Source organism: Pongo abelii, chromosome 1 (assembly GCF_028885655.2).
Source record: "Pongo abelii isolate AG06213 chromosome 1, NHGRI_mPonAbe1-v2.0_pri, whole genome shotgun sequence".
Taxonomy (NCBI): domain Eukaryota; kingdom Metazoa; phylum Chordata; class Mammalia; order Primates; family Hominidae; genus Pongo; species Pongo abelii.
In genome coordinates, this window is record NC_071985.2 from 151,765,581 (window position 1) to 151,773,058 (window position 7,478).

At 34.0% G+C, this 7,478-nt stretch overlaps 1 pseudogene; it reads right to left on the reverse strand.

Annotated features, from left to right (window-relative positions):
- Positions 1-918: 918 nt before the first annotated feature.
- On the reverse strand, positions 919-1,570 carry LOC100456536 (large ribosomal subunit protein uL1-like; annotated as a pseudogene).
- Positions 1,571-7,478: the final 5,908 nt, after the last annotated feature.

Genomic DNA, 7,478 nt, shown 5'->3' on the forward strand with positions numbered 1-7,478 from the left:
TTCTACCTTGTGCCTGGTAACATTAAAAGTTAAATGATTTGAGGTTTTTATCATGTGTGCAATGGTGTACCCAAAGAGCATGTTACAGTCCACTTTCTCCATTTCTAATCTTACTATTGTTAATGCTAACAAGACATACAGGGTCTTTGAACATTCTGAACAATACACCTTGAAGCCTCAGTAAGTCAGCAAGGTCTCAAAGGTTGTACCATGTAAAAGTCAAGTAATTAAACACTGATTACTTACTGCTTAAAAAAAAAAAAAGGCGGCTGGGAAAAGTTGGATTCAGAAGGTCTAATTTCACACAGAACATTTCAGTGAAAATTAAGCCTTTAACTATATTCTGCTTGACTTGATTTGAAACAAAAGGATAAGAAAAAAAGATTATAAAAGCTATTCAGTAATGTCTTTCTGCAACAGAGCTTTGGAAGGTGACAAATAGCCACTGGTAATTCATTTAGTCATCTTTTCCCCAAACAGCATTTGGATTCCCCTTCAAAATCTGGCTGCAACTGTTTAGTTTCATTATTCTTTCAAAATACAAAGGCTCCTCCCTTCTCTCTTGGCACTGGTTGAAATATTTTAGCTCCCTAGAAACAGCTAATTTCTAATAAAGTTTGCAAACATAGTAAACCCCATTTTACCTGATGCTGTTTCATTTCTCATACATGAAAAAAAAGGGGAACTCTTTCTCAGAGTTTTAATTTTGACCTATTTCAACTTTGTAATCTTTTAAATCAGAATAATTAAAATTTAGAAATATTTAAGTTGTTCTTCCTTCTATCACACCCTACTCTCCAATTTATCTCAGTGGCTAGTATGTAGAAAAATGCCAGAGATGACACAGGTGCTAAAATTATTCTGCTGAAAGACATCACAATTTTTTTTTGGTAGCAGTAGAATTTATTCAAATTTACCTTAATACAGGTGCTGAGGCTTGCCCATGGTGCTCTTCATACATAAGGCCAGGACATTCTGCCAGTTTTTCTTGAGCAATGACACCAAGAAGTTGACAGCCAGGTGAATGTTCTACACAAGCTCATCTTCTGTCATCTTCACGTGGCCAACAGCCACAGCCAGACACAACACCTTCTTCATTTGGAACTTGAAGGTGGACTTCACTTCATCTGCTTTGGCCGCCATGTTTTCGTTGTGTGTGAGCAGGGAAGGGAACTTTCCTGCCTTATTTAGGCCTGGGCCCAAGATTTGTGGGATCCACTTGATCAGAGGCTCTGAGGCCAAAAATGCATCATACTTCTTGGCTAGCTTCTTGACCAGTTTCTTATTTTTGTTGAGTTTTTTCAGTGCCTGGATGTCCATGGGGGGGATATCCACGGCCTTGGCCTCGTCACAGTGTTGCTGGTACCCCGGGACACACACGGAGAACTTGGGGCGGGGAGTGGACTTAAGCCTGACGGTGTCCGAGAGGCGCTTGTCCTTCTGGGAGTCACAGTTCCTCAAACTAATCTGCAACTCCACTGTCTCCAGACTTGGGGCCCTTGTGCTGGTTCCCTTGCAGGACTTCCTGCATCGCCTCGTACAGGGTGTCTCAAGAGATTTTGCTGCTCATGGCTTCTCACACTGAGCTAACCGGAAAAGAGACACATCTCAACTTTTTATACCTCTTATTCTCTCACTCTTCCTGTTATAGGAAGGCATTTCTTTCCTTTCCATTTCATAGATGAGATTAAGGATTACCTAACAGAAATAATTATACTGCTTGTTAAAATTTACTTAATTAATTTCTTGGAACTATCACTATGTGTTCACAGGAACATAGGAGATTATTTATTTTCTTATTTGTCTGGAATTACCTATGCCAAATTGATCAAATATTTCCTTACTCAATTGTTTCTAAGAAAGAATTTCTACCTTACAGAGAGAATGAATCAGTTTAGTTTATTAATCCCTGCTGAAACACAAACATACATATGTGGGCTTATTTATGCCTACTAAGGCATAACTATTTCACTAGGTTAGATAGTATTGGGGGAATTTTCTGTAGCAAGGACTAAGAAGAAAAGGACAGTTTCAAATAATATATGAGCTACTTAACAAACATCTTTGAAGATGCTGCTGGTGAAATTTGTTGTAGTTATAAGGAAAATGCCTAAATAGGTAATATTAAAATATGAGGCCTTTTCTCCTCACTTTCCTTAATGTTGCTGCTTTAAAAAATTGACAAACAAAAATTGCATATATTTATCATGTACAACATGATGCTTTGAAATATGTGTACACTGTGGAATGGTTCAATCCAGCTAATCAACATATGCATCACTTACATGGTTATCATCTTTTGTGGTGAGAACACTTAAAATCTACTGTCTTAGTGATTTTCAAAATAGAATACATTGTTATTTACTGTAGTCACTATATTGTACAATAGATAACTTGACCTTATTTCTCCTGTCTAATTGAAATTTTTTATCTTTTAACCAACAACTCCCCAATTTCCCACCTTCCAGCTTTTGGTAACCACCATTGTACTATCTGTTTCTATGAATTCAGGTTTTTAGATTCCATATGTGAAGAGATCATGTGGTATTTGTCTTTTGTGCTTGGCTAACTCACCTACAGGATTTCCTTCTTTTTTAGTGCTGAATAGTACTCCGTTGTGTATGTATACCACATTTTCTTTATCCATTCATCTGTTGATGGACACTCAGGTTGTTTGTATATCTTCCATATCTCGGCTGTTGTGTATAATGCTGCAATAAACATGAGAGTGCAGGTATCCTTCTAACATACTGATTTCATTTCTTTTGAATGTATACTCAGAAATGGAATTACTGGATCATATGGCAGCTATATTTTTAATTTTTTGAGGAATGTCCATACTGTTCTCCTTAACGATTGTACCAATTTACATTCCTGTCAATAGTGTGAAAGTGTTCCCTTTTCTCTACTTCTTCTCCAAAACTTTTTATCTTTTGTCTTTTAGACAATTGCCATTCTAACAGGTATGAGGAGGTATCTCATTGTGGTTTTAATTTGTACTTCCCTGCTGACTAGTGATGTTATGCATTTTTCATATACCTGTTAGCCATTTTCATGCCTTATTTTGAGAAATGTCCATTTAGGTCCTTTACCCATGTTTAATTCAGTTGTTTTCTTGCTATTGAGTTGTTTGAGTTCCTTATATATTTTGGATATTAACTTCTTACCAAATATGTGGTTTGCAAATTTGTTTTTCCCTATTCTGTAAGTTATCCCTTCACTCTGTTGATTGTTTCCTTTGCTGTGCAGAAGCTTTTTAGTTTGATGTAATCCCATTTGTTTATTTTTGCTTTTGTTGCCTGTGCAGTGCTACTTTTTTGGTTAGTTTTATTTTAATTTATTTTCTCAACATATGAGAAATGTTGAGAATTATAGTTGAGTCCAAGGTGATTTTAATGGATCTTAGTTCCTAAACTTGTTTATTTTAATAAAAATAAGATTATAAATATATAATTATAAAGTAATATTTTTAAAAGGTGATATTTTAAATGAAACTATTTTAAATACTGCATAGTGTTAACCAAAAGCATAAATTGAAAACCCATCCAATAGTTCCCTTTTCTTCTCCTTTGTGTTAAGCTTATTACACCCTGACTAAGAAATCACTTTTCAATGGTAAACTGCCCCCTGAGAGGCAAGTGAAAAGAAAAATGGGTTCTTTTGTGAAGAAAAAAGATAGCATCAGAGGAGTATTAATATAGTTTTCAAAATTATTAGTGGAAATACATCCTGTGCCAATGGACTTTTTAACTTAGATTCTTTATTTTGAAGCATTTGGATCTAACTTCTATACGTTTCCAGAGATTGTGGATTTCAGTGTTCCCATGGGTGTCACATGCAAAAGGAGAGTAAGATATTGCTTCTGTGATGTGCAAAAGTGGAAAAGCGACAATTTTCTAATGAAGAAACGCAACCCTTGGTTTCACCAAGAAAAACAATGTGATCATAGATAGATTTATATTAGAGAGAATTCCACTGGAAATCCTTTGCCTGAATGACCTTCAGAAAAGCAGTAAGGCAGCAATGTGGGTGGTATCTTTGCTGCTTTTCTGGCATAAAGAATGGAACAGGAACTAGGAGTCAGAAATACTTCATTTGGTATAGAATCCTAATCTTATCTTCATTCTGACAGCATCTCCTTTTACTTGTTAAAATAAAAATAGTGATCCTAAATTTTAATATAGTTCAAAGGGACTATATAAAGATGAGGACATTTCCTTGGCTTATGTTCTTTCTGCTTTTGATCCATCTATGAATGCACAAAATACCTTAATTATTTTATTCTTGATGTTAGCATTAGCTAACTTGGTAACATGGGCCAGTAATACATAAAACGCACACATAATCAGGAGGAATAGTTTCCATGAAAATGCCAGTTACAATAGCTATGCAGTCACTTAAATTTCTTTTAAGAAGCAGGCTTGCTGATGATTTCAGACTTGGAACCTTATTAAACGTTAATCAAAAACAAGAAAAACTCAAATGCTGGTGACTTTCTTTGTAAATTACAATTGTATTTTGCCAAGACTATTTCTCTTAATATTAAAACAAAGTGCTATAATAGGGGAAACATAATCATTGATGGGATTCATTTATTTGTTCAGCATCAAAATCTTCATGTTAATTCATATCTAATTACAACACAAATCTTTTCAGCTGAAAAACTTTCCTTTTCCTTAAGTTTTTATAGTAAATATAGCAAATAACATATCTATAATATATTGAAAAACAAAAGTTTTCAAGTTACTCGGCAATCCAACAATTTGAGGAATGAGATTAAATTTGTGAAACGGTTTCTCATAGTGACTTAAAGATGCCAGACTCACAATAATATTATCCTTATTGGATAAAAAAAGAAAATATTCTGGCTATAATAATCAGATTACTTGGGCAGTAGTGGTTGAAACAAATAGAGATTTATTTTACTTTTATTACAGAAGTCTCAAAATTGCTGGTGTTGGCTGAGTAGCTAAATTATATCAAGGCCAGCATTAGACTTTCTCTCATGGTTCTTAGATAAAAGTTTCAGTTTAGGAATGAAGTTTCCATTCAAGCCTGGAAAAATAGATGGGTGAATAGAAGATAAAGACTACCAACAGTTATCAGTCTTTCTTTTCAGGAGGAAAGCATGTTTTCTCAGATATATCCCAGCAGATGTCTGCATATGTCTCATTTTCCAGAGCTCTATTGCACCGTCATTGTTTCCTGCTTTGGAGACTGGGAGAGAAAGGCTCTAAATTGTGTTGAGCTCCCTCAGTCTCCAAGGTGAAGGCAAGTAAGAGAGAAAAAGTTGAAAATGGGTGTAGGCTTAGCTTCGTGTATGACTTGACGCATGTATTTTATTTTTCTTCCCTTAAAAAAATTATAAAATAATAAACTGCCCCAAATTGGCAAATGGAATGAAAAACTCACATTTCAATACCGTAAAATACTAATTAATGGGTGTATTTCATTCTAAGCCTCTATAGTCACATGTTTTTAGATCTGGTTATAATCACAATATTACAATATTACAATTTCATTGTCTCTTTCTTTTATTTTACAATGTACAAAAGGCTTTTCAACATTTGTAAATAGTCTTTTAAACCGACATTTTTAAGAACTATTCAGTAGGTAGACTTATCCTTGTGTTCTTAGTAATCTCAAATTGTCAATGCATGTTATTTTTACATTTCTTCATATTCAGGTTGCTATTGTTAACAAAATTTAAGACACATTAGAGACTTCCTGAGTTCTGAGTTCTTTCCACGACTGAGTATCTTATAGATGTTAGTGAGCAAATATGGCAAAGAGCCGGAGGAGGGGTAGTTAAAATGCAGCCAGATACAAAGTGGTTAAATACTGGGAAGGCTTTCTGAAAAATAAGAGCTGCGAAACATTGAAGTATAGTATTGTGGAGGGCAGAGGAGTCATCTTTACAGAATGTTCTCTAGAATACTGCTATACAGGGTGATTTAATTTCTGTTAAGACTGGAGTTGGGAGCCTAAATTGGATGGCTTATCAAAGTTCCTTTAAAGCCTGTGGATCTAGGGTCATGTTTCATTTATTTATAACTCTTGTTCATATATTATGAGTATCTTTTAGAAAAAAATGAGTTTCTTATATCTAAGGGTTCTTAGGAGTTGCCAATATTATGATCTACTACAGATTTTATGTTAAAATAATTATTTTTGATAAATCCTTAGGAGCATTTAAAAGAAAATAAACTATCATCTACATCTAAGCTTCTATAGCATTCATAAAGGGAAAAGCAGTTAAAAGTGATTAAAAATACAAACTGAAATTAAACACAGTTCTTCCAAAATTACACACCAAAGGATTTCACCAACTTGAGAGTTACAAAAGAAAGTCATGAATTGAATGTAACAATTTGATATTATTTAAAATAATTCCTGCTTTAAATAATAGGCTAGATGAAACCCATCAATGGCATTGTATGCAACCCTGTGGGAAGATTTTCTATAATTCAGCTCTAACATTAGATATATATGGAACTATTACCATGGTAACTGTTTTCAAGGCTAACAAAAGTGTAACAAATATGAACTAAAAAATAACTACAAAACCTCCACCAAGACAGTAAATGTTCCCATCTTAAAAAAAAAGTTGTTGAAAAAACTAAAAGCCCTCAGACATATAGACTAGTTTGTTGCTGTAGAGAACACTTGTTTTCAGCTAGTTTCTTTTTTTGTGACATGTAAAGCTTCCCTTCAGGGTAAAAGTGAGATTTATCTTGATTCATAAAGGGAGGAAAGGGTTTAGTGAGAGTGAAATTTGTGGAATGCACACACTTTTAAAATATAGTTTCTTTCCTAACCTAAGCATAAATCATAAACAATTTCTATTGTTCCCCCCTTTCTTTTAGAGCAGACCAAACCATAATGTAGTACTGGTATTTTATAACTGCTGAGAATGAAAAAGAAAACTTTTGTAATATTTTTCTGAAAGATTCCTTGAAAATTATTTTATATCTTATTTTTCTTTTGGAGGTAAAATATGCTCTTTTTATGACATCATTTAAGAAATTAGTGTTAATTTTCAAATAGAGCTGTAAAAGGAATAGAGATAGGGATTTATAATGGAAGACACATTTAACAAGTAGTTTGCAAGAAAAATTGAAACCTTCTCAGTCCACTGGATTAATGCCTCAAATCACTTCAGAAATACTACCAATCAGATATTATTTCACAAAATGGAATGTAGTATCTTGATTAAGCAAAGGGAATGAGGGCTAAATATAAAATAATTCATTTCTCATTCCTTAATAGAACATTTATAAAAAGTTAAGTGTATAGTCCACTGAGAAGTAGTAGTTTCCATCCTTCGGTGCTGCTGGTCTACTGGTGGAGTCATAGACAAAAACACTCAGTCCTTCTGTTATTCTTACCAACATCACAGAATCTTTCTTCTTCATTGTAAAAGCTTCTCAGCATGAAGCAGGTGGTGCTTGACCAGGCTTTCTCTTTAACCAATACAC